The following is a 23,542-nucleotide window of genomic DNA, read 5'->3' as shown; positions in this document are numbered from 1 at the left end:
ATGCATTTTCAGTACAGAAGCATGTAAACCAGGGCCCACCACATTCCCATCCATATCCGAGCTCACACCCACAACACGGAGCATGGGCTAGCAATGAAACTGGAAACTTCCTCACTGTATGGAAAAATGTTTTTGAAGATCAGTGACCCCAATCTTAACTTCACCATGGTTCACATGGGAATGCGAACAGGAGTGCACAACAGTGTTCTAAAATTGGCAAAATGGTAAAGGGTGATACTATCTTAAAGGGGTGCCCTATCTTAAAGGTGCACCAATGACAAGTCCCAGAAGGTAGACCACATCTTCCTTTCACACTCCCTTTGAATTGCAGAACCAAATCACCACTCTCCCACCCCCTGCTGCTCCCCACCCCCCAACTATAATCTACTGGCTAAATACTCCTGATCCTTCTGACAAATGTTCCCAATTTTCCCTGGTCCAGGATCCATAGTTTCCTCTCTCACGGTGGCCACTACTGAGACTACAAGAGCTCCCAGGCAATCAGACCAGCCTCTCACGAGGAGAGGTTCAAATCCCACTATCAGCTTGTCACATAGCCTACAGAGTAAAATCACTGAGGGGCAGAGCTAGTTCTGGTTAGAGGGTTTCTCACTGGTGTTTTAGTCAAGGGAGTGAGCAGTTCTTACCCAGCCCCATTAAATACAATCTACACGCAATCGACAACCCATCCAACGGTATTCACAGGATCACTCACTCATTCACCGGGCCACTCACTCACTCATTCATCAAAAAATACCCTCACTCATTCATTCATCCACTCACTCACTCGCTCACCAATTATCTCACTCAATCACCCACATATCATTCACTCACTATATCCACTCACACATTCACTCAATTCATTCACTCATCCACCAACTCACTCACTTATTCACTCACTCATCTTCTCACTCACTCAACATGACTGACTGCAACCTGTGTGCCAGGGTTGTAGGGCCCAGAATACTAATGTGCATTCTCACCAAACCCCAACCCTGAGTGAAAGTCCAACCATTCAGGGTGAGTATATCTGGAAAATAGCCTGAGTCTACTCTCCCATATTGGGAGTGAAGATTTGGGTCCTGGAGAGGAGCTAAACAAATCCTGGGAATTTGCCAGTTTTATATGCTATTCTTTTTTCTAAGTTTTCTTAGTCTTGAATCCTCAGCAAAAGCCATTTTTAGTGAATGACAAAAGAGGGAAAAGAATGGAAGAGGACTTGATGACAGGTGATCTCAGATGCATCAGGATGAATTAGAACAATTAAGATATGTGATAAAAGCGATGGTGGATTCTTTTGTCACTACTGACATATGAGTGTTCAGCAAAGAGAAGATTGGTTGATGTCGCCTCATGTGTGACATTAGACCAAGTCATGATTTGCATAACCAATTGCAAACACTGGATATGAAGCCAAACTTATAGGGTTGGATGCAAGTATTGTCTTGGGTTGGCTTAGCTTGCAGGTTTGGGAGTTAGTGTTTTTTGTATGGTCCTTATAACTATGTTTGAGCCTGTTTGGGAGCTGGTTTCTGCACATGTTGACTATGGAGCACTGTCTTTGCAATACAGCAACTCTCCATGTGAAGAACAAAAATGACTTGGTGACACTAAGCTCCAATGAACATATTAAAAAGGAAATACGCAAAGAAAAAATAAGGTACGAAGGTAAACTGGCCAAAAATATAAAGGAGGATAGTAAAGGCTTTTTTAGGTATGTGAAAAGAAAAAAAAGGTTAAGAATAAAATTGGGCCCTTGAAGACAGAAAGGGGTGAATTTATTACGGGGAATAAAGAAATTGCAGAAGAGTTGAATTGGTACTTTAGATCTGTCTTCACTGGGGAAGACACGAGCAATCTCCCAGATGTAATAGTGGTTGAAGGACCTGAACTGAAGGGAATTTATATTAGACAGGAAATGGTGTTGGAGAGACTGTTAGGTCTGAAGGTTGATAAGTCCCCGGAACCTGATGGTCTACATCCCAGGGTACTGAAGGAGGTGGCTCTAGAAATCGTGGATGCATTGGTGATCATTTTCCAACGTTCTATAGATTCAGGATCAGTTCCTGCAGATTGGAGAGTGGCTAATGTTGTCCCACTTTTTAAGAAAGGAGGGAGAGAGAAAACAGAGAATTATAGATCAGTTAGTCTCACCTCATGGGAAAAATGCTAGAGTCAATTATAAAGGACTAAATTATGACACATCTGGATAGCAGTAACAGGATAGGTCAGAGTAAGCATGGATTTATGAAGGGGAAATCATGCTTGACTAATCTTCTGGAATTTTTTGAGGATATAACTCTGAAGATGAACAACGGAGATCCAGTGGATGTAGTATACCTGGATTTTCATAAAGCCTTTGATAAAGTCCCACATAGGAGGTTAGTGAGCAAAATTAGGGCACATGGTATTAGGGACAAAATACTGACATGGATTGAAAATTGGTTGGCTGACAGGAAACAAAGAGTAATGATAAACAAGTCCCTTTCGGAATGGCAGGCAGTGACCAGTGGTGTGCCGCAGGGATCAGTGCTGGGACCGCAGCTTTTTACAATGTACATTAATGATATAGATGAAGGTATTAAAAGTAATATTAGCAAATTTGCTGATGACACAAAGCTGGGTGGCAGGGTGAAATCTGAGAAGGATGTTAGGAGAATACAGGGTGACCTGGACAGGCTAGGTGAGTGGACGGGTGCATGGCAGATGTAGTTTACTGTGGATAAATGTGTGGTTATCCACTTTGGTGGCAAGAACAGAAAGCAGATTACTACCTAAATGGAGTCAAGTTAGGTAAAGGGGCAGTACAATGAGATCTAGGTGTTCTTGTACATCAGTCAATGAAAGCAAGCATGCAGGCACAGCAGGCAGTGAAGAAAGCTAACAGCATGCTGGCCTTCATAACAAGAGGAATTGAGTACAGAAGTAAAGACGTCCTTCTGTAGCTGTACAGAGCTCTGGTGAGACCACACCTGGAATATTATGTGCAGTTTTTGTCTCCAAATTTGAGGAAAGACATTCTGACTATTGAGGGAGTACAGCGTAGGTTCACAAAGTCAATTCCCGGAATGGCGGGACTATCTTACGCTAAAAGTTTGGAGCGACTGGGCTTGTATGCGCTTGAGTTTAGAAGGCTGAGAGGGGATCTGATTGAGATGTATAAGATTATTAAAGGATTGGACACTCTGGAGGCAGGAAGCTTGTTTCCACTGATGGTTGAGTCCCGAACCAGAGGACACCGTTTAGAAATAAGGGGTAGGCCACTTAGAACAGAGTTGAGGATAACCTTTTTCACCCAGAGAATGGTGGGTGTATGGAATGCTCTGCCCCATAAGGCTGTGGAGGCCAAGTCTCTGGATACTTTCAAGAAAGAGTTGGATAGAGCTCTTAAGGATAATGGAATCAAGAATTATGGGGATAAGGCAGGAACAGGATATTGATTGAGGATGATCAGCCATGATCATAATGAATGGTGGTGCTGGCTCGAAGGGCAGAATGGCCTACTCCTGCACCTATTGTCTATTGTCTATTGTCTACTCTCTATGCTAGGCATGCAGCAGTTTGAAACATCTTAGTGTTGGAGATGTAAAGACACAAACATAAATTTTAAAAGAATTAGATCAGGGTCATTAAGTTTACCTGTTGCAACCTCAGAAAACATCACCACAAACTCTAACCATGGAATCTTCCAGAAGAGGCCAAATGATGGAGCCAAGAACCATTACCTGATTTGGAAGAAACTTTTCTCTGCAATTCTGATCAGACTTGAACTGTCAGGGGCATTACATAGGTCATGAATTGACAATGTGGATCATACTTTGTTAAGTATGGGAATGGAAGGACGAAAAGTGAAAAGATGAAAGAAGGAATAAAAACAGTAACAACATAGCCCAACTGAGGAAGGGCTATTCCTTCCCAATTCAAATGTTTTATTTTTGATTCAGACTTCTATGGGATGTATTTGTAGACCATCGCTAACTGCCTTTTGAGGAGTTAGTGGTGAGCCAGCTTCTTGAATGACTGTCAAGTGTAGGTACACCACCTTAAAAATTAAATGCATTGATTAATTGTGTGTAAATATATTGTTTGATATCATTTCGTAACAGGTTTTACTTCTGATTCCTGGTTTTGACATTATGTTAGTAGATCCTACCTAAAAGACAGTTGTATAATAGGTCACAGCATGTCTGAGATAGGATGGAGGGGAAGACAAATCACCCCAGGTTTCCCATTCTTCCCAACAGTGCACTGCTTCACTACCCTAAATATGCATTTCTAACAAGGGTAGGCTAGGCTTCTCTATGGTGATAGCTTAACTGGTGGCAGGCAGGTGGTTCATTGTAACTATCTGTAGCCAGTAGTTTAGAGACAGAATAGGCCTAACTGCAAAATAGACACCAAGCAGGCTATTTACAGCAAATAACAAAGCAAACAAAGTCTTCTCACTCAACAAACAGACTCTATTTGAAAAAAGCCTTGAGAGTAAAATTACAATATTTAATAGTCATCCGGATGAGTATATGAATAGGAAGGGTTTAGAGGGATATGGGCCAAATGCTGGCAAATGGGACTTGATTAATTTAAGATATCTGGTTGGTATGGACAAGTTGGACTGAAGTGTCTGTTTCCAGGCTGTACATCCTTATGACTCTAAACCGTACGTGCGTAACATCAATCCCAGTTACTTACATCTGTACAACTTTTGAAAATAATTGACAAGGAAGATTAGCCAATCATCTTCTGCTGGCCCAGAATATTGGTATCACTCCATACAGCCTGTTTTCAGGCAGGGGTGAGGGTGGGTGTGTGGCTATTAATATTTATTACCCAGGCAAAGGCTTGAGAAAGCTGCTTTGTATGGCATGCCAAAGAGTTGGCAATGTCTGTGAAAAACGATGACCTCCTGACTTCAGGAGAGGAAGGGTAATTCTGAGCAAAATATAAGCAAGAATTGTTTCATGGCAATTTCTTTTCAAAAGTATTAGGGCCAAATAATGCAGCACTCAAGATGCCTACAGTGCATTGCAATCAAACGCAGCTGAAAATAATAATGAGGAACTGAAGATCAAGCCATCACAATCACAGTACAATGCTGCAGTGAGGGTTTTACAAAGCAACATAAAGGGTTGTTGGAAGATTGATACGTCCAGTGTAGCAAGCCGAAGAGAGTTTCAGCAGTGTGAGTATACTGTCAGAGGATGACTCTTCGTGCACTCTGAGAAAAACAGCACCTGCAAAGATGTGGAAAGTCTAATCCTACACCAGATCACATATGCCTGTAAATATCCTGTAGAGAAACTGTGTTTCTTTGTGGTTATAGAAGTGTCTGTGCAGCTATGAATAGTGAATTTGTTGACAAGTGCAAAACTCGAGCTCTGAATGCAAATTCTAACTCCAACAGAGGTGGACATTTGCTTGTGAGGAGGACACATTCCCATTTGGGGATTTGTTAAATAATTTTGCTGTTACCAGAAATTGTTTACACTTTGGGTTTTATTTCCTGTTCATTGTATTGCTCAAAATGAGGATTCCTTGAGTGCATTAGATATTCAGCACTATGTTAGTTCAGTTTCTCCCTGAGACAAAGCAGCTGTGCCCCAGGAGTATTGAGATTTTGCTCCAATTGTATAGGACATTGGCTTGATTGCTCCTGGGGTATCGTGTGCAGTTTTGGTCTCTTTGGCTGAGGGAAGGTATTATTGCTGTAGAGGCAGTGCAATGAAGGTTCACCAGACTTGTTTTTAGGATGACAGCAATGTTCAGTGAAAAGAGATTGGGCAAACTGGTCCTGCATTCTCTAGGGTTTTGAGAAGTAATCTCCTTGACACTTACACTGTGTTTAAAATAATAGACAGGGTAGGTGCAGGTAAGTTGTCTCCCCTGGTTAGGGAGTCTAGAATGAGGAGGAACAATTTAAAAGGAAGGGGAATGCCACTTAGCTCCTTTTATTCAGAGGGTTGTTAACTATGGCAATTCTTTACCACAAAGGGCTGTGGACAAGTCGTTGAATACGTTTAAGGTTGAGATTAGTAATCAGAAATCTATCAGTGACATACAGAATGAAGGAGATGGGATGGGTAAAAATATTGAAGTGTTAAAACAGGCATGATCATTTTGAATGGCAGAAAAGGCTCGATGGGCTGAATGGCCTACTTCTATTCAAAAATCTTCAATTGGTTCCTTCTCTTCCTTTGATTCATTGATAATGGAATACACTGGTCATGCTGTTGTCATGCTACATAATATTAGCTGATGACTGACAGTGATTTAAATCTCCTGTACTTGAGCATCACCAGGGAACAATCTAAAATAATCTCTAATGTTAATCTAGTCCAAGCTATTCATAACTTGGGTGTGTTCAATATGACAATGCTGCACAAAGGAGTTTTGTTTTAAATTACTCTTATAATCCTACAAATTGAGTGCCACACCATTACCTTTACTTAAATGTGATAGTTTGCTTTGGAAGTTATGTAGAGAGGTATTCCTGTACATTCTGAGGGGGTAAAGAAACACCACAGGCTGGATTTTCAATCCATTTGAGCTGATGAAAGGTCACAGATCTGAAATTTTAAAATAGTTACTCTCTCCAAGTATTTCCTGAACCTGCCTAGTACTTCCAGTATTTTGTTTTTACTTCAGATTTGCAGCATCAGCAGGAATTTGCTCTTGTGTGGGCTTGGTTTTCCCTGTGAGCTCCTGAACTCCTCCTTATGCTCCAATGTAGGATTGAGTGGGGTGGCTTAGAAGCCCAATTAAGGGGAAGAGATGAGCTCCAAATGCTGTTGGGCCAAAGAGGTCTGACAACCTGAAAGCAGTAACTGGATGCAATGGCAAAGAAATGAGGGACACAGCACTCCTACATTCTGATTGTACTAATCAAGTCAAATGGGTCCACATATTGTCACCATTCAGTGGCTGAGTGATGGACTGCAAGTTCAGGGAATCTCACAGTCTTTGGTGATGGGTGCAGCCCACATATAAAACATCTCCACCTTTGAACTAACTAGAGTAAGATGGGTGTCACAGAGGTGCCACGGGTCAGCCTTTCCACTCTTCCACATTTAAAGCTATTGAGTTTTACCCACAATGCCTGGACCCAGGATCTCTAACAAAACAACCCTCAGAGTTTTCAGAATCAAAAACAGAAATTGCTGGAGAAGCTCGGTCAGTCTGTAATCATATCAAACAGAAATCTGAGTTAATATTTCGGGTCGAATGATCCCTCATCAGAACCCTTCCTCAGTTGAGTTCTGAGGAAGGGTCACTCAGCCCGAAACAAAACTCTGATTTCCCTCCACAGATGCTTATAGACCTGTGGAGCTTTTCCAGCAACTTCTGTTTTTGATTTTGATTTACAGTATCCGCAGTTCTTTCACATTTTAGCTTCTTTCTATCTTCTTTCTGATGAAATGATAAAGCAAAACTCAACCTGCTGTCTTAGGTGGAGAAAAATTATCCAAGGTCAGTATTTCTGAGAAGAGTAGGAGAGTTCTCCTTATATCCAAACCAATATGGTTGCCACATTTCCTACGTTACACTTCAATAGTTATAAGAAATTTTGGAATAGCCTGGAATCACTTAAATAAAAATAATACATAAATATTCTTATTTCCCTGCTTTTGCTTTCCTGATGTTTCTCAGCTGAATTGTTCAAACAGCATAAAGTGGATCACTACACGTCTTTAAACACAAGTAGATTTAGCATGTCATGCACCTTAAGGAGGAGATTTGGCAAGGTGGCAGATCACCTGATGTTAGGAGGGGTGATGGCTGTCAGGGTTTACTGGAAGGTCAGGCCAGGCTGCTCTCATTATTAAACAGATGGTTTCATTCAGCTCAGTGTTTATGTGTCCTGTGAAAATGTCTGGACCACTCCGGCAAACAATTCTCTGAGAATTCAAGGAAAGTATTTCTAGCAGCAGTTAAGATTTTTTATTATTCTTTCATGGGGTATGAGTATTACTGGCAAGGCCTGGACTTATTGCCCCTATCCCTAAATATGCTTGAGAATATGTTAGGGAGTTGCCTTCTTGAACCACTACAATGCTTGGGGTGTAGGGAAGCATACTGTGCTGTTCTGAAGGGAGTTCTAGGATTTTGACCCAACGAAATTGAAGGAACAGTAACATATTTGCAAGTCAGGATGGTGTGTGGCTTGGAGATGGTGGTGTTCCCATGTATCTGTTGCCCTTTGTCATTTCAGATGGTGGAGGTGACTGGTTTGGAAAATGCTGTGGAAGGAGCCTTGGTGAGTTACTGCTGTGCACCTTGTGGATTGCACACACTGCTGCCATTGTATGTCAGTGGTGAAGGCAGTAAATATTGAAGTTGGTGAATGGGGTTTGAATCAAGTGGGTTACTTTGTCCAAAATGGTATAAGGCTTTTTGAGGGTTGTTGGAGATGCACTCATCCAGGCAAGTGGAGGGTATTTGGCACTGAAGGGCCTGTCCTGTCTCTGGCACAAAGATTAAGCCATGAGTCAATTAACAACCCAATGATTAAGTTGATGCAGGGGTTTTGGCCACGCAGAGATAAGCTTGTTCCTGACTTTGCAGCAGTTGCAGAACCATGCCCTCAGTGCAAACTTCCTGTGAAGAGGTGAAATCAGTCCTCACCAATCATGTGAAACGAGTGCTCGGAAACTGACAACCTGTCTTACTTTGCCTACAGGCTTGTTTTCGCTTATTAAGGCTAATAGAAAATTCATTCAGACGCAACAAAGTATAACATACAAAGACCAATTTAGGCTCTGAAAATTTCCAATGGTCTCAAATTAAATATCGTGTGAGCCTAAGCAGCTTATTGCATATAAAAAGCACAGAAGTCAGGATTTTCCATTTTGTAATAAGTGTATGGCAGTCAGCCTCTTAAACAGCATCACATCCATTCCAGCTTGTGGTGAATTTTCTTGTACGATTGTCTGTTTGTCATTTCAGATGCAACCAGGTTCTATGACAACTCAAACAGCAAACCTTGTGTAATTGCCAGGTGGACTTTCTTGTCCTCAGCCAGCAGCTTCTGCAATTGAAGGCCCTGGCATCCATACCTTCTATTCCAGGAAATCCATTGCAGGTGGTAGTCATTGCTCCCACAGCCGTCTCCCCTTTCCCCACCACTCCTGGAGATATCTGACAAGCACCAGAAGGTGGTTCCTTCCTTCACAGCAGCACCACTGAACATACTGCTCTTGGCTGTCCAGGCCAGGAAGGAGTCCTCTTTCTCCTTCTGATGAACAAAAGGAGCCTTCCCAGGTATTAGTCAGGTTCCTGTCCAGCTGAGCTCTGACATATAGAAGGAGATCTTCTTTCAGTTCCTCCTCCTTCAAAGACTATTCCCTTTCCCCAGTTCTTCAGTTCCTCTTGACATAAAGGGTGCATTTGACCGAGTGTTGTATCAGGGAATCTTAGCAAAACTAGTCAATGGGAATCAGAGGTAAAACTCTTCGCTGGTTAGACTCATACTTGGCACTTCAGAAGATCTTTATGGTTGCTGGAGGTCAGTCATCTCAGCTCTAGGACATCTCTGCAGGTGTTCCTCAGGGTAGTGTCAGAGGCACTAGCCATCTTCAGCTGCTTCATCAATGACCTTCTCTCCATCATAAGGTCAAAAATGGAGATGTTCGCCGATGTCTGCACAATATTCAGCTCCATTTGCGACTCCTCAGATTCTGAAGCATTACATGATCAAATTCAACAAGATCCAGGTTTGGGCTGACAAATGGCAAGTAACATTCATGTCACACAAATGCTAGGCAATGATCAACCTGGCCATCAACATTGCCACCACCAAATCCCCCATTACCAACATTCTTGGAGTTATCAACGAGCAGAAACTCAATTGAATTAGCAACATAGATACAATAGCCACAAGAGGAGGTCAGAGACTAAGAATACTGCAGCGCGCAACACACTTCCTGACTCCCCAAAGCCTGTTCACCATCTACAAGGCACAAATCAGGAGTGTAATGGAATACTCCCCGCCTGTGTGGATGTGTGCAGACCCAACAACACTCAAGAAGCTTTAGACCACCAAAGACAAAGCAGCCCACTTGATTGGCATTACATCCACAAATATTTACTCCCTTCACCTCCAATACTCATTAGCAGCAGTGTGTTGCATCTATGCACTGCAGAAATTTACCAAGGCTCCTTAGACACCACCTTCCAAACCCATAACCACTTTCACCTAGAAGGACAAGGGCAGCACATACATGGGAACACCACTACCTGCATGGTCATGTCCAAGCCACTCACCATCCTGACTGGAATGTGCATGGGTATTATGATATTGTGAAGAGCAAACCCACTTCCCTTGATTGACTGAGCTACCATCCACTTTCAAGCATGGCCATTTGGTTGAATAAACGGGAAGGTGTTTGCCACACAAGCAGCTGGCACATAGAGTGCAATTCAGTAAGACAACTCCCCCTCCACTAGACAGCAGCCTATCTGTGCAACTGTGCAAACCAGCACTGACTTCAACAGATCCCCACTCTGACCTCTACATCAAGAATTCTTGATGTCCATCTTTTTCGATATGTTTGGTGAGATTGAAAGCTGAATCTGGCATGAAGAAGACAGTTTTTAATCCATAATCTCCATTAATTGTCAACTTGCTGCTGCTTAGCAAGATACCCACCATGCTGCTCAGCAAATGCATAAGTGAGGTCGCAAGATGATCCTCACATTGAGATGCTCCTCACAATGGACTTGTCACACCATTCTGTCCTAAATCTCGTCAGAGCCCAATTTTCTCAGACTCCTACAAGATTCTGCCTATTGTTAGAGGCGATTGTTGTGTCATGTAATGGATATGAAGAGGCTAATATCATACCGTCATAGAGTCATAGAGATCAACAGCACAGAAAAAATCTGTGCCAGCCAGAAACAAGCACCTACCTATTCTAATAAGTTGCATTGGTTCCACTCCTTCGAGATTGTCTCTCACAGTCTCTAAGTGGAGACAAGAAGCTCTCCCCATACTTTTGGAGGGAGCAGATGCATCTGTTCCAGCTCCCCAATAAGTGTAAATATGCCAGACCAATTGTAATTGCACATATCTATTAAGTCTTCTTGTTATTTGAGAACAGTGCCTCTTCTATAGATACTCTGCAGTGGTAAATCCTCTATCAAGATAGACTTGGACAAAGCAAACACAAAGGACGAGGATTGGTAGCAGAAAATAGATCTTATTAGGATCACATTCTGACAGAGGAAACAAAAACTGCAAATGTCCAGGACAAGAGAATACTACAGTGATTAAAGTACTTTTTAATTACATAAGCAACATTCCCAAAGCAATGTACAAGGTAATCCATTCATATATAAATTAGTAAGGCACCTATTATTTTCAGTTAAAGCTTATCCATGAAAGAAGGAGACTCACACCGTCTTCATATTAGCACTGCTATAACTCCCTCTAGCAGTCATGTTGGGTAAAGTCTATTGGAGCAAACAAAAGACTCCACTGAATTAATGGTCCAAATTAGATGAATAACATGTTTCTTGTAGAGTGTTGTTGTTTGTAATTAGTCTTGTGAGGGCTGGGAATGTCAATGGATAAGGCAAATATTCATCCAATATTCATCCAACCCAGTATCTTGAAATATTCAGATATGTGGTGAAACGAAACTTGTTCATATCTAGTCTAAGGGAAGGCGGATTATTATTTGAGTGGCTGTAAGTTGTGAGAGGGGAATGTCCAATGAGACCTGGGTGTTCTTGTGCACCAGTCACTGAAAGTAAGCACACAGGTGCAGCAGACAATAATGAAGCAAACTGTATGCTGGCCTTCATAGCGAGAGGATTCAAGTGCGAGAGCAAGGATGTTTTGCAGCATTTATATAGGGTATTAGTGAAGCCACACCCTGGAATATTGTGTGCAGTGTTGGTTTCCTTATCTGAGAAAGAATGTTCTTTCTACAGGGAAATGCAGCAAAAGTTCACCAAATGTATTACAGGGATGGCAATATCGACATAGGAGGACAGATTGAGGTTAGGATTGTATTCATTGGAGTTGAGAAGAATGAGAGGGTGGTGGGGGGGGGGGGGGGGGGGGGTGTCTCATACAACTCCATAAAATTCTAACAGGACTAGCCCGGTTAGTTCAGGAGGATGTTCCTACTTGTGAGGTTGTCCAGAATCAGCAGATCAAAGTTTAAAGATAAGGGGTAAACTTTTTATGACTGAGACGAGGAGAAATTTCTTCACCCAGAGAGTGCTGAGCCTGTGGAATGCACTACCACAGAAAGTGGCTGAGGCCAAAACATTGTGTTTTCAAGGAGGAGGTAGATATAGCTCTTCTGGCTAAAGGGATCAAGGAAAAGCAGGGAGGGCAGGCATGCGATACTGATCTCGATGATTAGACATGATGATATAACATGGTGGAACAGACTCAAGGGGTCTGTTTGTCTACTCCTGCTCCTATGTTCCTACATACATCACTTAAATTGCAAGAGGTTCCAGTAGAAGGAAGATGATGAGAACTTTTGTCAAAAAGAATTATTATGCAATGCAATGCCTGAAATGTTGGTGGAAGAAGATTAAAAATAACTTTCCAAATTGAGTTGGATGCATAGTTAGAAAGGCTTCATCTGTGCATGGCTTTGGGAAAAGAAACAGGCAATTGGCACTAAATGGGTGGCTGTTTCAACCAGTTGGTGCAGCTGCAACAGGCCAAACAGCCATACTATGTGCTGTACAATTATATGATGCTGTAACAACACAGCTTTATGACTTGATTCAACTGAAAAGTTGCTGAAGTACCATATTCACAATAAATATTGTTGAAATTGAAGCAATGCAGAGTGTGAGATACTCAGAACATTACGGCAGCAAGCACTCAAAAGGTTTACAAATAGAAGGGGGCGGAATTAATGGGAAATAAAGTGAAGCAAAAGATTTTATTGGAAATGTCAGACAAATCTTATGCCACAAAAAAAAATTAGTTTGAATTTTGAGACAGTGCGTAAAGCAAGGCAATAGGACAAATCGAGATAAATCCTTGAAGATTGTCCTGGTCAGATTAAAATGTGACTTATCTGGTTTATGACTTGAACTTTGAAAGGATCTATGAAAGTATTGCAGTTTTCAGAATGATTAGACAATGAAGTGAAGAAGACTGAAGTAATTAGGGAGTGGAATATTGTAGGTTGTTGAACAAAGTAAATTTCCTTAGGCCCTTGGAAAGACTGGCAAATTTTGAGATCTGAATTTGAGCTTGTCCCAATATTTGATAAATAATTACATTTGATAAGTCTCAAGAAAATCAGAACCAGTATCAGTCACAGCAGAAAATTAAATAAAATATTGAAAGATTTACTGGAAAGCTACCAAGTGTTTCATTCTGTTTCATTGAAAAATCAAAATGCTTTCAGATTTGCACATATTTTCAGAAGTGTTTTATTTTTATCTTCCTTTCACAATCCTCCATTTTAGTTAAAAATTTTATATAGGCATTGAAAGAGGGCAAAATATCAGTCAACCACTAGGGGGTACCAGGGGCTCGGATTATATTTCCATAATTCAATCCTGGATTTTCTTCTGATTTTTCTGATTCTTTAGAAATGGTCGAGGACGCTGATTTATCACGGGTTTCCTGTCGATGTTGACCTCTGTTTAGCCAGCAAGATTTGTGCTTTTTATGGGATTAACGAACAATTCCATGCTCAGAATCACGAACCTAATCCAATGCTCCAACATAACATGAACTTCATACAAATCACTGGCATTTCTTATTAAATGATGGGCAGCACGAAAAGTGTTGCACAATTTGTTTGTGTTTGATCTGCTATTTTAAGAATCTGAATTTCACCTCTTTCAAAAAAAAGTCACATTGCTGAACAAAGATTTTATTAGCACCTATTAGCACCTCTTCCGGTTAACCACACATCCAGTCAGAAATAACATACAGAGCACGACAATTGTGTCAGAAAAGCCATAGTTCTGAAAAACATCAGAGAATTGCTCTCATATTAAGTTTGATCTTTCCTATTGATCTGTTCCTGAGGCTTTATTTCCTCAATTAAATCCTGCTATTTTCCCAGATTAAGGTTAAAGTGAAAAAACTTTCAACAAGTTGGTCAGAAACAATTCCCAGAATCCACCAGTGCTATTCTCTGCATCCATTTTATTTGACTACAATGTCAATCTTCAAGTGTCTATCATGGCCTACTGTGATGTGTTATTTCTACTGAAGAATGCATGAGGAGGTGACCTCTTCAGTCACACCACTGAGCCCAAGAATTGCAATGTTGGAAAGAGGTTATTGGAAGAACTGCCCCAGTCGCATCAGTCTGCAAGTTCCTAGCGGATCATCGATTTGCAGCAGTGGACAAAGAATTCCAGACCAGTCCACAACGAACCAGGAAAAGTAGTTCCAGGCCTTGGGCTGTAACCAGGAAGTAAATAAAAATTCTGTCTTTTGGATTGATTGATTTTCAAGAAACCACATGTCTAAGGCCCAGTGTGAGTTGCTTGCTACAAGTAATGATTAGTTCTTTGTTTGTAAATTGTACTGAGTTTTTGTGAACTCTTCTTTCACCTGAGTATTACAATCGAGATAATCTTTCCAATGAACTTGGTTCAGGCAATGGGAATTCTACCAATGAACCTCAGAATGATTCCCAGATGCCAGTTTATGACCCACCACAATTCTGGCATAGATGTCCACTCTTGAGTAAGTCAGAAGCTAGCAGCCATTCCCCATATAGATATTAATGTGATGTTTCTTCAGGTGCTGAAGAATGGAAAACAATTGCAAATTCTAACTTTTGCTCCTGGTTTAAAGACCATTTTGACCTTTTAAACAGACCCAATAGGTGGAACAAACTGAGTAAAGGGCAGAAAAACAAAGAACTGTGGATGCTGGAAATCAGGCACAAAATCAGAAATTGCTGGAAAAACTCAGCAGATCTGGCAGCATCTGTGCAGAAAAAAACAAAATTAACATTTTGGCTCCTGCAACCATCTTCAGAACCCTGCCCTTCTGAATAAAAGATAGAGTGGTGGGAAATTATGGAGGGAATGATCACATTGGGTCTCTGGCTCATACATGTTTCAGTTCTGAACAGAAAGCTCCAGAAAGATCACACCAGCACTCAGGTGAGTGGTCTTATTGAATGTAGGTATATACAATGGATGGTAATAAAGGACATCTCCAGAAACTACAGACTTAGGTTCCAGTTCCATGTGATCTGACATTACCATGACAGCTCCATAAGACCATCCATTCAACCCATTGAGTCTGCTCTGCCAGTTAATGCGATCATGACTGATTTAATAATCCTCCACTTTCCTGCCTTTTGCCCACCCTTGATTCCATTATTGATTAAAAGTCTGTCTATCTCAGCCTTGAATATACCCAATGGTTCCACCTCAACAGCCCTTATAGTAAAGAATTCCACAGGTTCATTAACCTCTGAGAAAATAAATTCATTCTCATCTCTGACTTAAATGTGGGACCGCTTATTCTAAGATTATGTCCTCTAGTCCCACAAGGGGAAACAACTTTTCTGCATCCTATCAAATCCCTCTGAATCGTTTATGTTTGAATCTGGTCATCTCTCATTCTTCCAAATTTCATTGAGTACAAATGTTTAGGAACTATTTTTATAGTAATGGTTAGTTATTCCTCCACTCCCCCAGCCATTTTCATTAAAGTATTAAAAAGTTTGGGTTGATGTGGTTTGTATAACTTTCTCAACTTCAACTGTGTCTCAAACATGATGTAGATCACTGTTCTGGATCTTGAGTCACATATAGGCCAGACTAAGGATGTGGTGGAAACAGAAATTCATTTTAGTGGCAAATTGAAACCATTCATTCAGCAATGTGAAAACTATGCCTAGATTATTGATACAGGAGTTGGGAGGCCGTGTTGCAGTTGTACAGGACATTGGTTTGGTCGCTTTTGGAATATTGCATTCATTCTGGTCTCCCTCCTATAGGAAGGATGTTGTGAAACTTGAAAGGGTTCAGAAAAGTTTTACAAGGATTTTGCCAGAATTGGGGGGGTTTGATGCCAAAGGGAGAGGCAGAATAGGCCGGGGCTGTTCTCCCTGGAGTGTCTGAGGTTAAGGGGTGACCTTATAGAGGTTTATAAAATCATGAGGTACATGGATAAAGTGAATAGCCAAGATCTTTTCCCCAGGGTAGGGGATTCCAAAACTAGAGGACATAGGTTTAGAGTGAGAGGGGAAAGATTTAAAAGCGGCAACTTTTCACAGAGAGGGTGGTGAGTATATGAAATGAGCTGCCAGAGGAATTGGTGGAGGCTGGTACAATTACAACATTTAAAAGGCATCTGGATGGGTAAATGAATAGGAAGGATTTAGAGGGATATGGGCCAAATGCTGACAAATGCGACTAGATTAATTTAGGATAACTAGTCAGCATGGACAAGTTGGACCAAAGATTCTGTTTCTGTGCTGTATATCTGTATGATTCTAAGACTCCATTTGCTTAGGTTTCCATCAATGTTTTGGTGATTGCTTTGTTATTTCATTTTGCTCACTATTGTTAGATTCAATTTTCTAATGAGGATGTGGATTGTTGCGAAGTTTCTGAAAGGAGGAAGCAAACAATGAGTAGAGGAAAGATAAATTGGTCAGTCTGTGCCCCAGTTTGCTGACAGATTTATATGTATCTCACCTCAACAAGTTGTTAGTGCCTGTGGCAAACAAAGATTATGCCATCAGGCGTGATGGAATACATATAATCTGGAAGTGCTCGGAAACACCAATTGTGTGTTTTCTTGAATTCATTCATAAGATGTGCGCAATTTTGTCAAGACCAGGATTTATTTCCAATCTCAAATTGCATTTAGGAAAATTAGACAACCGGTGGTGTTCCAGGATTTTGTCCCTGCCATAGTGAAGGAACGGTAATCTATTTCTGAGACACCATGATGATTGACCTGATGGGTGGCTTTCAGGTGTTTGTGTTTCCATGCATCTGCTGCCCTTGTTCAGCTGGATGGTAGAGATCATGGGTTTGGAAAGTGCTGTTGAAGCAGCTTTGGAAAGATGAAGATGGCACACACTATCGTCACAGAGTGCCAGTGGTAGAGAGAGTGAATGTTTCAGGGTGGTTGGTGAATGGGTCTCAATTAAGCAGGCTGCTTTGTCCTGCCAAGATTCTTGAGTGTTGTTGAAAATGCATCCATCCAGGGAAGTGTCCATTTTGTAATGGTGCTGGATGAAAGAAGGCATGTGCCAATTTAATCCAGAACAAACAATTGACTGGTCCCACCCACCAAGATGCAAAGAATATTTGTAACAACCATGTTGCATCTATTTTGCAATGACTATGGGAATCTATCTTCACAGGATCAGGACAGCAGAAAGCCAAATACAGCTGTTTCAAGGATACAAATAGCTAACAGTCAATAATAGTCATCAGCTGCAACTGTAAGCCACTTCCGTTTCTTTTGAGGCTTATTGGGGGTGCTGTTATGGTGCAGTAAGCAGGCCACCTCTCTCACTGCTGTCTCATATAGTACCACCAGCACACCTGTTGTCACTTGGACACATTATTGTTCCAATATTTTCCTGCCAGATCAAGGTTGCATCTTAAGCTCCTTCTCAAATTTTTAGCCCTATTTTCCTTCATTGTGCAAAGGCTTCTAGCTATTTTTGAGCATCTCCAAAGACTGAAATTTTCTGTCTCCCTAGTTTTGCAACTTCCCTTTTCACCCTCTAGTCTTGTCAATAGCATTTTCTCAGTCCAGACTTTTGCTTTGAATAACTATGCAACAGACCCCAAAACCTATACCTTTAAAGTAAGTTCCTTAGTTTAAAGAATTGCCCCTCAAACACTGAGTTGTGCCTAGAAATGAAAAACAGTATCATCCCCTCATTCTCCTTTTCCAACTCATCAAATCCCCAACGTTCTTTTGCAGGGCATCTACTTTTATGATGCAAAGAGTTCCACGCATTGGTAAATCATGTTATATCAGCAAGCAATCCCAGAAAGTGCTAGAAAAACCGAGCAAAGTCTGGCAGGATCTGTGGAGAGAGTTAGCGCCAACGTTTCAAGTCCAGAATGACTTTTCTTCATACTCCTGCCTATCACTAAGAACCTTTTACCACCCTCCCTGACCCCCATTTATGAAGAATCTGTCTAATGCTGCCTTAAAATATTCAAAATCTCTCTATCCATGGTCTTTGAAGAAAGATAGTTCCAAAAACTCCTGTTGTCCTTTAAGAAAAATAATCTCCTCACACATGCTTTAAATGGGTGACGCTTCATTATTAAACAGTAACTGCTACTTCCAGAGTTCTCACCAGAGGAAACATCCATTCCACATCCCACATTGTCAATACCCTTCAATATATTTCAAATAAGTTGCCTCTTAATCAGCTGCAGCTACAAGTCTAGCCTGTTCAACCTTTCTTCATAAGACAAACCCACCTATTCAAGGAATTAGTTTGATAAACCTTCGCTAAAGTGCTTCCAACCTATTTACATCTTGCTTAAATAATGAGATCAATATTGTACACAATACTCCAGATGCGGTCTAACCAATACCCTGTATAATTAAAGCATAATCTCCCTATTTTTGTATTCAATGCCCCTTGGAACAAATGATAATATTCTATTAGTTTTCCTCACTATCTGCACATTAACCTTTCATGTTTTTTGCACAAGGACAACAGATGCTTCTACAGTTCCAAGTTCTGCAATCCTTCACTATTTAGATAGTATGTTTTGTCTTCATTCTTCTTGTCTAAAATGGGCAATTTCAGCTTTTCCCATATTATTCTCTAGTTGCCAAATACTGCTCACTCACTTGACCTATCTAATTCATTCTGTAGCTTCCTTACGTCCTTTTTAACAACTCACTTTCCCATCCAACTTTGTGTTATCAGCAATTCTACTTTTTGATATCTTCACCTTCATTTATATAAACTGTAGGAAGTGTACCTTGTGGCACAGCACTCATTACATCTGGCCAGCTAGAAAATATTCCACTTATGACTGCACTGTTTTCTGTTTGTTAGACAATATTATTTGTCAATATGTTATCCCAAATATTACCTCTTATTTTCCATAATAATCTTTCATATGGCACCTTATCAAATATCTTTTGAAAATCCAAGTACAGTCCAGTCACCAGTTCCCCTTTATCCACAGTCCATGTTTCTTCCTCAAAGAATCCCAAAAATGGATTAAAGATCATTTCCCTTTCAGAAACCATATTGAATCTATTTGATTACCTCAAACCTTTCTAAGTACCTTATTATAAAACCATCAGAACCAGGGAAGTTGTTAGCCTGTATCTTCAACAATTTGTTTAGTACCATTTCCCTGGTGATTATAATTGTCTTGAGTTCCTTCTTACTTTCCCTTTCCTGATTTACAACTATGTCTGGGATATTACTGTATCCAGTAAAGATTAAAAAGGTTTCAACTATTCTGCGATCTCTTTACTTTCCCTTAATAATTCCATAGACTCACTTTCCATAGTACAACACTCAATTTGTTAAATCTTTTCTCTTTTAAATATTAATGGAAATGCTTGCCATCTGTTTTTTTATATTTCTAGCTAGCTTTCTGTTATACTCTAATTTTGTCCTTTTTATTAATCTTTTAGTCAATCTTTACTGTTTTCTATATTCTTTCCAATCTTCTGACATGCTACTATTCTTTATGCAATTATATGCTATTTCTTTACATTCGTGTTTTTTTAAACTTTAAGTAACCATGGAAAGTAGATCCCCTTGGAAGTTTTCTTTCTATTCTAAAATATCCCCCTAACATAATTTTCCAGTTCATTTTAGTTAGCTCTGCTTTTGTGCCTTCATAATTGACCTTATTGAAGGTAAATATTTGTCTTGGTCTTATTCCTCTGTCCCCCAAAACTGAATATAATGTTTTGTGATCACTGCTACCTAGGTGCTCCCTTCACTATGAGGACATTCATTAATCCTAATTCTTGGTACAACACGAAGTCTGGTATAGGTGGCTCTCTAGTTGGCTCCAGAACATGTTGTTCTCAGAAACTGTCATGAAAACAAATGAATTCTTGCTCTATGCTGCTTTTGTGTGTCTAAAATTTACTGCCATTTTGTAGATTAAAATCTCCTATGACTATCACCATTCCTATGGGACAAACCTCTATTATTTCTGCCTTTATACTTCATCCTACCATGTCGTTACTTTTAGATTGTCTGTTCAAACTCCCACAAGAGATTTCTTGCCTGCATCATTTCTGATCTCTTCCCAAATTGACTTTACACCCTTCCGGAACTTAGGTCATCCCTATCAATTGTGCTGATTCTATAATTGATTAACAGAGCCACCCTTTGACTTCCTTCATTCCTATCATTCCTAAATATCCTGCCCCCTCCATTATTCAGGTCCTAATGAACATAAACTTTCAGCTATGTCTCTATATTGTTTATCAGTTCATATATGTTTATTCGTGATTTTCATTCTATCTAACTAGTGATCCTGTAATTTACTGAACCAAAACCATTTTGTAGTTGTAGAAGCAAATATTCCAATGCCTGCAAAGTTGGAAGTACGAGCACTTTTCCATAGAACAATACGTTTCACAGATTATTTTCATTTCTTGAGTATTTATTTTGTGTTCTTTACATACAAGGATTAATCTCACAAAAGCCCACCTCTTTCAATTCATGACCAATTACGTTGCCCCCTCTAGTGTCATAGTAGTGTTCTTTGGATGTGTTTCTCCGGCTTCCTCTGGAGTTCCAATTATTTCTATGTAAGTCTGGAATTTATTTCCCTCAAGCTGAAAAATTTCTGTATTGTCTTTGGCAATAAGATGTCTGGAATCCCAGTAATGTGAACAAATCACTACACCATCTTTGTTTGCTTGAGAAAGCAGTTTGGTATATTTCCTGTTCTCTGCCTGATATCTAAAAATAATCAATATATCTCATCATTTAATCAGCAATGTGTGTATTGGCATTGGTGATGAAAGCCATTTAATCTATCATCTTTTCAGATTTCATCACTGTGTTTCATTTAACAGTGAGGGACAGTGTGTTCTACATCTGAAACTGTGTACGACAGAAACCTCATGAATTGAATGGGATGTAGTTTGTTGTCAGCTTGAAAATTATATTTTAGAAATTAAATACTCTCTAGCAGTTCCAGTGCAGAGAATTAGATTGATCGGTTTCTTATGGAACTGTTTTACCTGGCATAATCTGTGTGGCGTTCCTGGCCAAGTTGCTCAAATTTCCATTAGACATTAAAAGCAAGCCCTCTTTATCAAGCAATTTTGACTATTTGGGTATTGTATTTTGAGATACCAGAGAATATGTGGAGCAAGTATACCTAATATTGATCAAAACCACATTACCAGGATGCCAGACATCTTATTGGCAAAGACAATACAAAAATTATTCAGCTTGAGAGAATCTTACAGAGGCCTGAGGGACCTAGGCAAGGGTGAGATTTGCAGCAGGTGGATACAGTATGGTAGCACTTACGCTGGTGGAGTGGAGAAGGTAATTGACCACCTTCCCACAGTGCTGGGCATTCCTCCAGATGGCTAGGACTGCACTGACCCATGTGGCAGCTTTGCATAAGGCTGGCATGGTCTGGTGTCATAGCCTCCATTGCTAGTCCTGGGGAAGAGGACATCGCATCTGAGTATCACCTCTTCTCAATGACCACCCTCCACAATGCACGTTTTCAATTTCCCCTTATCTGCCTTGTCTGGGCAAATGTCAAGAATTGGTGCAGGCCAGCTTCCTTGTCCAGGTGCACAATACGCTTTAAAGATTGCACAGGCACAAGAGTGTTTCAGTGGCCATCCATCCAGTGGTGAGTTGTTCCGCAAATGGTGCATTGTAAGGTGGGCATAGCAATGGATATGAGGGATGCCACTTTTGGAGGTGATTAATGAGGTGAGTTTCATAAGATATGGTGAAAAATCTTGCTAGGTCTCAAGGCAGGAAAACCTTTGAAAAGGTCAACACAATCGCACTCCACCCAAAAATGTAAGATCCAGCCTTATGTTTCTGATGTATTTCTTTGTTCCAGGACATTGATAAGTCTTTGGCAGATATATAACTCTTGCATTTGATGTAACTGAAATGACTTCACAAAAGCCGATATCCCATCGCCAAGTCACTCTTTATTTACAAGTGGAGAGTCCTTATTGGTGCAAAACCCTATGGGTATTAAGTGTAGCATATCTCTGGGAATCCTCATATAACCACACTTGCATGTACGCATGGTTCATGTCCAGTTTCTGGCCAGCTTTGCGTATAAATCCTCGAAGTGAGGGATCCAGCTGCAAGAAGCAGTTTACCGTTTGTTTGAAATCCCCACAATGGCAATCTGATCTGTTGGGCTTCACAATCGATATCACTGGTGCTGCTCATTCCACACACTGGGCTGGTTTGATAATTCCTTTGCTTTCCAGTTTCCTGATTTCTGACTCTACTTTTGCCCATTAGGCAAATGGCACTGGGCAGGCCTTGCAGCATCATGCACTTGCTTCCTGGTCAATTTGAAAGGTGGCCTTGACTCTTTTAGTAGTCCCTAGACCATCCTGATAAGCTTCTGGGTATTTAGTTAAGACTTCACTCAGGCAGCCATTTTCTAATTGAAAAATGTTGAGCCAATCCCGGTGAATCTTTCTGAACTAATTTACCCCTTCAAACTCGGACCTGGGCCTTTTACTACAATCATTGGTAACTGAACCAGCTGCTTCTCAAGAGTCCAGAACAGAAGTTTTACTCTGAACCTGTAAAGGTTCCCTGTTATAGGTTCTCAGTCTAGCCGAGGTCTTGCGCAAATGTAAGAATGAGAATGTAGACCGAATTTTGTTAATGACTGGTTCTGCGATCACTGAAACAGTCACACTGGTATCAACTTCCATTAGAACCAGGCTACCATTTAACTAGATGTTTATTTTGATTGGTTCTGATTTGGATGTTGCTAAGCAATTTAACTGTTCCAGATCAGACCAGTCCAAATAGAACCAGTTGGATTCAAGATTGGAATACATGCAAACTAACCTCAACCTTTAATGCATTGTTTAATAAAACGTTAAGTTATCTTGAGAATGTGGCTTGAAAGAAGTTCTGGGATTTACATATTAATGAATCGAAACCTGCAACCCAATTCTAAAAGATGAAAGACTTAACAGCAATCTAGGTTTGTTCAATATATTGTATCACTTGTACGACACTATGATCAATTGTTATAAATTCTGTGTCCTTTGATCCTGCTACACTAGCTACCTGACAAAGGAGCAGTGCTCTGAAAGCTTGTACTTCCAAATAAACTTGCTGGACTATAACCTGGTGTTGTGGGATTTTTAACTTAGACTAGATGGAGGTGGACTTTCCAGGCTGTCCTCTTTCTTGGATGCCAGTCTATGAGTTTTCTTAGATCTAATCGAACTCTTTTGCTGTCTTGAGTCCGAATGTCAGCAACAATGACAATGACTTGCTGGCCCAGAAACTGAAGAAAATTTTAACTGTTTGGCAAAGACTTGGCTTTGTTTTAGGGTTTTGCTCTGGGCTGACCTAGAGTCCCTCTGCTCAGGATA

Source organism: Chiloscyllium plagiosum, unplaced genomic scaffold (assembly GCF_037043375.1).
Source record: "Chiloscyllium plagiosum isolate Xiang-an unplaced genomic scaffold, Cpla_swu_hap1 HiC_scaffold_25, whole genome shotgun sequence".
In the NCBI taxonomy this organism is placed as follows: domain Eukaryota; kingdom Metazoa; phylum Chordata; class Chondrichthyes; order Orectolobiformes; family Hemiscylliidae; genus Chiloscyllium; species Chiloscyllium plagiosum.
The sequence above is the reverse complement of the archived record's forward strand: the minus strand, read 5'-3'. Positions refer to the sequence as shown.